We start from the raw sequence: 10,000 nt of genomic DNA on the forward strand, positions 1-10,000 counted from the left end.
GTTTAGGGTTAGGTTTAGGGTTAGGTTTTGGGTTAGGGTTAGGGTTGGTGTTAGGGTTAGGGTTAGGGTTAGGGTTAGGGTTGGTGTTAGGTTTAGGATTAATGTTAGGGTTAGGGTTAGGGTTAGGGTTAGGGTTACGGTTTAGGGCTAGGGATAGTGTTAGTATTGGTGTTAAGGTTAGGGTTAGGGTTAGGGTTGGTGTTAGGTTTAGGGTTTGGTTTAGTGTTAGGGTTAGGGGTTAGAGTTAGGGTTAGTGTTAGGGTTAGGGTTAGGTTTCGGGTTAGTGTTAGGGTTAGGGGTAGGATTAGGGTTAGGTTTTGGGTTAGGGTTAGGGTTAGGGTTAGGGTTGGTTTTAGGGTTAGGGTTAGGGTTAGGTTTAGGGTTAGGTTACCTTGAGCACTACCCCTCGCCCTAGGGTTAGGGTTAGGGTTAGGGTTATGGTTAGTGTTAGGGTTAGCGTTAGGGTTAGTGTTAGGGTTACGGTTAGGGTTAGGGTTAGGGTTAGGGTTAGGGTTTAGGGTTAGGGTTAGGTTTAGGGTTGGTGTTAGGGTTAGGGTTAGGGTTAAGTTTAGGGTTGGTGTTAGGTTTAGGGTTAGGGTTAGGGGTAGGGATAGGGTTAGTGTTACGGTTTAGGGTTAGGGTTAGGGTTAGGGTTAGGGTTAGGGTTAGGGTTAGGGTAGGTGTTAGGGTTAGGGTTAGGGTTAAGGTTAGGGTTGGTGTTAGGTTTAGTGTTAGGGTTAGGGATAGGGTTAGGGTTAGGGTTACGGTTAGGGTTAGAGTTAGGGTTTGGGTTGGTGTTAGGTTCAGGGTTAGGTTAGGGCTAGGGTTAGGGTTAGGGTTTAGAGTTAGAGTTAGGTTAGGGTTAGGGTTAGGGTTAGGGTTAGAGTGAGGTTTTGGGTTAGGGTTAGGGTTAGGGTTAGGTTTAGGGTTGGTGTTAGGGTTAGGGTTAGGTTTAGTGTTAGGGTTAGGGGTTAGGGTTAGTGTTAGGGTTAGGGTTAGGGTTAGGGTTAGGGTTAGGGTTAGGTTTAGGATTAGGTTTTGGGCTAGGGTTAGGGTTGGTGTTAGGGTTAGGTTTAGGGTTAGGGTTAGGGTTGGTGTTAGGTTTAGGGTTAGGGTTAGGGTTAGGGTTAGGGTTAGGGTTAAGGTTACGGTTTAGGGCTAGGGATAGTGTTAGTATTGGTGTTAAGGTTAGGGTTAGGGTTAGGGTTGGTGTTAGGTTTAGGGTTAGGTTTAGTGTTAGGGTTAGGGGTTAGAGTTAGGGTTAGTGTTAGGGTTAAGGTTAGGGTTAGGGTTAGTGTTAGGGTTAGGGTTAGGGTTAGGGTTAGGTTTTGGGTTAGGGTTAGGGTTAGGGTTAGGGTTAGGGTTGGTTATAGGGTTAGAGTTAGGGTTAGGGTTAGGGTTAGGTTACCCCGAGCACTACCCCTCGCCCTAGGGTTAGGGTTAGGGTTAGGGTTAGGGTTAGGGTTAGTGTTAGGGTTAGGGTTAGGTTTAGGGTTAGTGTTAGGGTTAGGGTTAGGTTTAGGGTTAGGGATAGGGTTAGGGTTAGGGTTTAGGGTTAGGGTTAGGGTTACGGTTGGTGTTAGGGTTAGGGTTAGGGTTAAGGTTAGGGTTGGTGTTAGATTTAGGGTTAGGGTTAGGGGTAGGGATTGGGTTAGTGTTACGGTTTAGGGTTAGGGTTAGAGTTAGGGTTAGGGTTAGGGTTAGGGTTTAGGGTTAGGATTAGGGTTAGGGTTAGGGTTGGTGTTAGGGTTAGGGTTAGGGTTAGGGTTAGGGTTTAGGGTTAGGATTAGGGTTAGTGTTGGTGTTAGGGTTAGGGTTAGTGTTAGGGTTGTTGTTAGGTTTAGGGTTAGGGTTAGGGTTAGGTTTAGGGTTAGGGTTTAGAGTTAGAGTTAGGTTAGGGTTAGGGTTAGGGTTAGAGTTAGGTTTTGGGTTAGGGTTAGGGTTGGGGTTAGGTTTAGGGTTGGTGTTAGGGTTAGGGTTAGGTTTAGGGTTAGGGTTAGGGGTTAGGGTTAGTGTTAGGGTTAGGGTTAGGGTTAGGCTTAGGTTTAGGGTTAGGTTTTGGGTTAGGTTTAGGGTTGGTGTTAGGGTTAGTATTAGGGTTAGGGTTAGGGTTGGTGTTAGGTATAGGGTTAGGGTTAGGGTTAGGGTTAGGGTTAGGGTTACGGTTTAGGGTTAGGGATAGTGTAAGGGTTGGTGTTAAGGTTAGGGTTAGGGTTAGGGTTGGTGTTAGGTTTAGGGTTAGGTTTAGGGTTAGGGTTAAGGGTTAGAGTTAGGGTTAGTGTTAGGGTTAGGGTTAGGGTTGGTGTTAGGGTTAGGGTTAGGGTTAGGGTTAGGGTTAGTGTTAGGGTTAGGGTTAGTGTTAGGGTTAGGGTTAGGGTTAGGGTTAGGGTTAGGTTTTGGGTTAGGGTTAGGGTTAGGGTTATGGTTTAGGTTTAGAGTTAGGTTAGCGTTAGGGTTAGGTTTTGGGTTAGGGTTAGGGTAAGGGTTAGGGTTGGTGTTAGGGTTAGGGTTAGGGTTAGGGTTATTGTTGGTGTTAGGGTTAGGGTTAGGGTTAGGGTTAGAGTTAGGGTTAGGTTTAGGGTTAGGGGTCAGGGTTAGGGTTAGAGTTAGGTTAGGGTTAGGGTTAGGATTAGGGTTAGGGTTAGGGTTAGGGTTAGGGTTAGGGTTAGGTTACCCCGAGCACTACCCCTCGCCCTAGGGTTAGGGTTAGGGTTAGGGTTAGGGTTAGGGTTAGTGTTAGGTTTAGGGTTAGGGTTAGGGTTAGTGTTAGTGTTAGGGTTAGGGTTAGGGTTAGGGTTAGGGTTAGGGTTAGGCTTTGGTTTAGGGTTAGGTATAGGGTTAGAGTTAGGGTTAGGGTTAGGGTTTAGAGTTAGAGTTAGGTTAGGGTTAGGGTTAGGTTTTGGGTTAGGGTTAGGGTTAGGGTTAGGTTTTGGGTTAGAGTTAGGGTTAGGGTTAGGGTTAGGGTTAGGGTTAGGGTTAGGGTTAGGGTTTAGGGTTAGGGTTAGGGTTAGGGTTGGTGTTAGGGTTAGGGTTAGGGTTAAGGTTAGGGTTGGTGTTAGGTTTAGGGTTAGGGTTAGGGTTAGGGTTAGGGTTAGGGTTAAGGTTGGTGTTAGGTTTAGGGTTAGGGTTAGGGTTAGGGTTAGGGTTAGGGTTAGGGTTAGGGGTTAGGGTTAGTGTTAGGGTTAGGGTTAGCGTTAGGGTTAGGGTTGGTGTTAGGGTTAGGGTTAGGGTTGGTGTTAGGTTTAGGGTTAGGGTTAGGGTTAGGTTTAGGTTTAGGGTTTAGAGTTAGAGTTAGGTTAGGGTTAGGGTTAGGGTTAGAGTTAGGTTTTGGGTTAGGGTTAGGGTTAGGTTTAGGGTTGGTGTTAGGGTTAGGGTTAGGTTTAGGGTTAGGGTTAGGGGTTAGGGTTAGTGTTAGTGTTAGGGTTAGGGTTAGGTTTAGGGTTAGGTTTTGGGTTAGGGTTAGGGTTGGTGTTAGGGTTAGCCTTAGGGTTAGGGTTAGGGTTACGGTTTAGGGTTAGGGATAGTGTTAGGGTTGGTGTTAAGGTTAGGGTTAGGGTTAGGGTTGTTGTTAGGTTTAGGGTTAGGTTTAGGGTTAGGGTTAGGGGTTAGAGTTAGGGTTAGTGTAAGGGTTAGGGTTAGGGTTAGGTTTAGTGTTAGGGTTAGGGTTAGGGTTAGGGTTAGGGTTAGGGTTGGGGTATAGGGTTAGAGTTAGGTTAGCGTTAGAGTTTGGTTTTGGGTTAGGGTTAGGGTTAGGGCTAGAGTTAGTGTTAGGGTTAGGGTTAGGTTTAGGGTTAAGGTTAGGGTTGGTGTTAGGTTTAGGGTTAGGGTTAGGGTTAGGGATAGGGTTAGGGTTACGGTTACGGTTAGGGTTAGGGTTAGGGTTAGAAGTAGGGTTAGGGTTAGGGTTAGGGTTAGGGTTTAGAGTTAGAGTTAGGTTAGGGTTAGGGTTAGGATTAGGGTTAAAGTTAGGTTTTGGGTTAGGTTAAGGGTTAGGGTTAGGATAAGGGTTAGGGTCAGGGGTTAGGGTTAGGGTTAGGGTTAGGGTTAGGGTTAGGGTTAGGGTTAGGGTTAGGGTTAGTGTTGGGTTGGGTTAGGGTTAGGGTTAGGGTTAGGGTTAGGTTTTGGGTTAGGTTTTGGGTTAGGGTTAGGGTTTGTGTTAGGGTTAGAGTTAGGGATAGGGTTAGGGTTGGTGTTAGGTTTAGGGTTAGGGTAAGGGTTAGGGTTAGGGTTAAGGTTTAGGGTTAGGGATAGTGTTAGGGTTGGTGTTAAGGTTAGGGTTAGGGTTAGGTTGGTGTTAGGTTTAGGTTTAGGTTTAGGGTTAGGGTTAGGGGTTAGAGTTAGGATTAGTGTTAGGGTTAGGGTGAGGGTTAGGTTTAGTGTTAGGGTTAGGGTTAGGGTTAGGGTTAGGGTTACGGTTAGGGTTAGGGTTAGGGTTAGGGTTGGTGTTAGGTTCAGGGTTAGAGTTAGGGTTAGGGTTAGGGTTTAGAGTTAGAGTTAGGTTAGGGTTAGGGTTAGGCTTAGGGTTAGAGTTAGGTTTTAGGTTAGGGTTAGGGTTAGGGTTAGGTTTAGTGTTAGGGTTAGGGTTTAGGGTTAGTGTTAGGGTTAGGGTTAGGGTTAGGGTTAGGGTTAGGTTTAGGGTTAGGTTTTGGGTTAGGGTTAGGGTTGGTGTTAGGGTTAGTGTTAGGGTTAGGGTTAGGGTTGGTGTTAGTTTTAGGGTTAGGGTTAGGGTTAGGGTTAGGGTTAGGGTTACGGTTTAGGGCTAGGGATAGTGTTAGGGTTGGTGTTAAGGTTAGGGTTAGGGTTAGGGTTGGTGTTAGGGTTAGAGTTAGGGTTATGGTTAGGGTTGGTGTTACGTTTAGCCTTAGGGTTAGGGTTAGGGTTAGGGTTAGGGTTACGGTTTAGGGTTAGGGATAGTGTTAGGGTTGGTGTTAAGGTTAGGGTTAGGGTTAGGGTTGGTGTTAGGTTTAGGGTTAGGTTTAGGGTTAGGGTTAGGGGTTAGAGTTAGGGTAAGTGTTAGGGTTAGGGTTAGGTTTAGTGTTAGGGTTAGGGTTAGGGTTAGGGTTAGGGTTAGGTTTTGGGTTAGGGTTAGGGTTAGGGTTAGAGTTAGGGTTAGGGTTGGGGTTTAGGGTTAGAGTTAGGTTAGCGTTAGAGTTAGGTTTTGGGTTAGGGTTAGGGTTAGGGTTAGGGTTGGTGTTAGGGTTAGGGTTAGGGTTAGGGTTAGGGTTAGGGGTTAGGGTTAGGGTTAGAGTTAGGTTAGGGTTAGGGTTAGGGTTAGGGTTATGGTTAGGGTTAGGGTTAGAGTTAGGTTACCCCGAGCACTACCCCTCCCCCTAGGGTTAGGGTTAGGGTTAGGGTTAGGGTTAGTGTTAGTGTTAGGGTTAGCGTTAGGGTTAGTGTTAGAGTTAGGGTTAGGGTTAGGGTTAGGGTTAGGCTTTGGGTTAGGGTTAGGTATAGGGTTAGGTTTAGGGTTAGGGTTAGGGTTTAGATTTAGAGTTAGGTTAGGGTTAGGGTTAGGTTTTGGGTTAGGATTAGGGTTAGGGTTAGGGTTAGGGTTAAGGGTTAGAGTTAGGGTTAGTGTTAGGGTTAGGGTTAGGGTTAGGTTTAGGTTTAGGGTTAGGGTTAGGGTTAGGGTTAGGGTTAGGGTTACGGTTTAGGGCTAGGGACAGTGTTAGGGTTGGTGTTAAGGTTAGGGTTAGGGTTAGGGTTGGTGTTTGGTTTAGGGTTAGGTTTAGTGTTAGGGTTAGGGGTTAGAGTTAGGGTTAGTGTTAGGTTTAGGGTTAGAGTTAGGGTTAGTGTTAGGATTAGGGTTAGGGTTAGGGTTAGGGTTAGGGTTAGGTAAGGGTTAGGGTTAGGGTTAGGGTTAGGGTTGGTGTTAGGTTTAGGATTAGTGTTAGGTTTAGGGTTAGGGTTAGGGTTAGGGGTTAGTGTTAGGGTTAGAGTTAGGTTAGGGTTAGGGTTAGAGTTATGGTTAGGGTTAGGGTTAGGGTTAGGTTACCCCGAGCACTACCCCTCGCCCTAGGGTTAGGGTTAGGGTTAGGGTTAGGGTTAGGGTTAGGGTTAGTGTTAGTGTTAGGGTTAGGGTTAGGGTTAGTGTTAGGGTTAGGGTTAGGGTTAGGGTTAGGCTTTCGGTTAGGGTTAGGTATAGGGTTAGGGTTAGGGTTAGGGTTAGGGTTTAGATTTAGAGTTAGGTTAGGGTTAGGGTTAGGTTTTGGGTTAGGGTTAGTGTTAGGGTTAGGTTTTGAGTTAGGGTTAGTGTTAGGGTTAGGGTTAGGGTTAGGGTTTAGGGTTAGGTTTAGTGTTAGGGTTGGTGTTAGGGTTAGGGTTAGGGTTAGGTTAGGGTTGGTGTTAGGTTTAGGGTTAGGGTTAGGGTTAGAAATAGGGTTAGGTTTAGGGTTACGGTTAGGGTTAGGGTTAGGGTTAGGGTTGGTGTTAGGTTTAGGGTTAGGGTTAGGGTTAGGGTTAGGGTTAGGGTTTAGAGTTAGAGTTAGGTTAGGGTTAGTGTTAGGGTTAGGGTTAGAGTTAGGTTTTGGGTTAGGGTTATGGTTAGTGTTAGGGTTAGGGTTAGGGTTAGTGTTAGGGTTACGGTTAGGGTTAGGGTTAGGGTTAGGGTTAGGGTTTAGGGTTAGGGTTAGGTTTAGGGTTGGTGTTAGGGTTAGGGTTAGGGTTAAGTTTAGGGTTGGTGTTTGGTTTAGGTTTAGGGTTAGGGGTAGGGATAGGGTTAGTGTTACGGTTTAGGGTTAGGGTTAGGGTTAGGGTTAGGGTTAGGGTTGGTGTTAGGGTTAGGGTTAGGGTTAAGGTTAGGGTTGGTGTTAGGTTTAGAGTTAGGGTTAGGGATAGGGTTAGAGTTAGGGTTACGGTTAGGGTTAGAGTTAGGGTTTGGGTTGGTGTTAGGTTCAGGGTTAGGTTAGGGTTAGGGTTAGGGTTAGGGTTTAGAGTTAGAGTTAGGTTAGGTTTAGGGTTAGGGTTAGGGTTAGAGTGAGGTTTTGGGTTAGGGTTAGGGTTAGGGTTAGGTTTAGGGTTGGTGTTAGGGTTAGGGTTAGGTTTAGTGTTAGGGTTAGGGGTTAGGGTTAGTGTTAGGGTTAGGGTTAGGGTTAGGGTTAGGGTTAGGGTTAGGTTTAGGATTAGGTTTTGGGTTAGGGTTAGGGTTGGTGTTAGGGTTAGGTTTAGGGTTAGGGTTAGGGTTGGTGTTAGGTTTAGGGTTAGGTTTAGGGTTAGGGTTAGGGTTAGGGTTAAGGTTACGGTTTAGGGCTAGGGATAGTGTTAGTATTGGTGTTAAGGTTAGGGTTAGGGTTAGGGTTGGTGTTAGGTTTAGGGTTAGGTTTAGTGTTAGGGTTAGGGGTTAGAGTTAGGGTTAGTGTTAGGGTTAAGGTTAGGGTTAGGGTTAGTGTTAGGGTTAGGGTTAGGGTTAGGTTTTGGGTTAGGGTTAGGGTTAGGGTTAGGGTTAGGGTTGGTTATAGGGTTAGAGTTAGGGTTAGGGTTAGGGTTAGGTTACCCCGAGCACTACCCCTCGCCCTAGGGTTAGGGTTAGGGTTAGGGTTAGGGTTAGGGTTAGTGTTAGGGTTAGGGTTAGGTTTAGGGTTAGTGTTAGGGTTAGGGTTAGGGTTAGGGTTAGGGTTAGGGTTAGGGTTAGGGTTTAGGGTTAGGGTTAGGGTTACGGTTGGTGTTAGGGTTAGGGTTAGGGTTAAGGTTAGGGTTGGTGTTAGGTTTAGGGTTAGGGTTAGGGGTAGGGATTGGGTTAGTGTTACGGTTTAGGGTTAGGGTTAGGGTTAGGGTTAGGGTTAGGGTTTAGGGTTAGGATTAGGGTTAGGGTTAGGGTTGGTGTTAGGGTTAGGGTTAGGGTTAGGGTTAGGGTTTAGGGTTAGGATTAGGGTTAGTGTTGGTGTGAGGGTTAGGGTTAGGGTTAGGGTTGTTGTTAGGTTTAGGGTTAGGGTTAGGGTTAGGTTTAGGTTTAGGGTTTAGAGTTAGAGTTAGGTTAGGGTTAGGGTTAGGGTTAGAGTTAGGTTTTGGGTTAGGGTTAGGGTTAGGGTTAGGTTTAGGGTTGGTGTTAGGGTTAGGGTTAGGTTTAGGGTTAGGGTTAGGGGTTAGGGTTAGTGTTAGGGTTAGGGTTAGGGTTAGGCTTAGGTTTAGGGTTAGGTTTTGGGTTAGGTTTAGGGTTGGTGTTAGGGTTAGAGTTAGAATTAGGGTTAGGGTTGGTGTTATGTATAGGGTTAGGGTTAGGGTTAGGGTTAGGGTTAGGGTTAGGGTTACGGTTTAGGGTTAGGGATAGTGTAAGGGTTGGTGTTAAGGTTAGGGTTAGGGTTAGGGTTGGTGTTAGGTTTAGGGTTAGGTTTAGGGTTAGGGTTAAGGGTTTGATTTAGGGTTAGTGTTAGGGTTAGGGTTAGGGTTAGGTTTAGGTTTAGGGTTAGGGTTAGGGTTAGGGTTAGGGTTAGGGTTACGGTTTAGGGCTAGGGATAGTGTTAGGGTTGGTGTTAAGGTTAGGGTTAGGGTTAGGGTTGGTGTTTGGTTTAGGGTTAGGTTTAGTGTTAGGGTTAGTGGTTAGAGTTAGGGTTAGTGTTAGGTTTAGGGTTACGGTTAGGGTTAGTGTTAGGGTTAGGGTTAGGGTTAGGGTTAGGGTTAGGTTAGGGTTAGGGTTAGGGTTAGGGTTAGGGTTGGTGTTAGGTTTAGGATTAGTGTTAGGTTTAGGGTTAGGGTTAGGGTTAGGGGTTAGTGTTAGGGTTAGAGTTAGGTTAGTGTTAGGGTTAGAGTTATGGTTAGGGTTAGGGTTAGGGTTAGGTTTCCCTGAGCACTACCCCTCGCCCTAGGGTTAGGGTTAGAGTTAGGGTTAGGGTTAGGGTTAGTGTTAGTGTTAGGGTTAGGGTTAGTGTTAGGGTTAGGGTTAGGGTTAGGGTTAGGCTTTCGGTTAGGGTTAGGTATAGGGTTAGGGTTAGGGTTAGGGTTATGGTTTAGATTTAGAGTTAGGTTAGGGTTAGGGTTAGGTTTTGGGTTAGGGTTAGGTTTAGGGTTAGGTTTTGGGTTAGGGTTAGGGTTAGGGTTAGGGTTAGGGTTAGGGTTAGGGTTTAGGGTTAGGTTTAGGGTTAGGGTTGGTGTTAGGGTTAGGGTTAGGGTTAGGTTAGGGTTGGTGTTAGGTTTAGGGTTAGGGTTAGGGTTAGAAATAGGGTTAGGTTTAGGGTTACGGTTAGGGTTAGGGTTAGGGTTAGGGTTGGTGTTAGGTTTAGGGTTAGGGTTAGGGTTAGGTTTAGGGTTAGGGTTTAGAGTTAGAGTTAGGTTAGGGTTAGTGTTAGGGTTAGGGTTAGAGTTAGGTTTTGGGTTAGGGTTAGGGTTAGGGTTAGGTTTAGGGTTGGTGTTAGGGTTAGGGTTAGGTTTAGTGTTAGGGTTAGGGGTTAGGGTTAGTGTTAGGGTTAGGGTTAGGGTTATGGTTAGGGTTAGGGTTAGGGTTAGGTTACCCCGAGCACTACCCCTCGCCCTAGGGTTAGGGTTAGGGTTAGGGTTAGGGTAAGGGTTAGGGTTAGGGTTAGGCTTTAGGGTTAGGGTTAGGGTTATGGTTAGTGTTAGGGTTAGGGTTAGGGTTAGGGTTAAGGTTAGGGTTGGTGTTAGGTTTAGGGTTACGGTTAGGGTTAGGGATAGGGTGAGGCTTATGATTTAGGGTTAGGGATAGTGTTAGGGTTGGTGTTAGGTTTAGAATTACGTTTAGGGTTAATGTTAGGTTTAGGGTTAGGTTTAGGGTTAGGGTTAGGGGTTAAAGTTAGGGTTAGTGTTAGGGTTAGGGTTAGGGTTGTCGTTAGGGTTAGGGTTAGGGTTAGGGGTTAGGGTTAGTGTTAGATTTAGGTTAGGGTTAGGGTTAGGGTTAGGGTTAGGTTACCCCGAGCACTACCCCTCGCCCTAGGCCTACGCCTAGCACTACCTCTGGTCCTACCCCTACCCCTGGCCCTACAGCTCCTTCTACCCATAGGCACAGCAAAATCCCTAACCCTAGCCACAGCTCCAACTCTTGTCCCTAGGC

The sequence above is a fragment of the Rhinolophus hipposideros genome (genome assembly GCF_964194185.1).
Source record: "Rhinolophus hipposideros genome assembly, chromosome: 24".
Lineage (NCBI taxonomy): Eukaryota > Metazoa > Chordata > Mammalia > Chiroptera > Rhinolophidae > Rhinolophus > Rhinolophus hipposideros.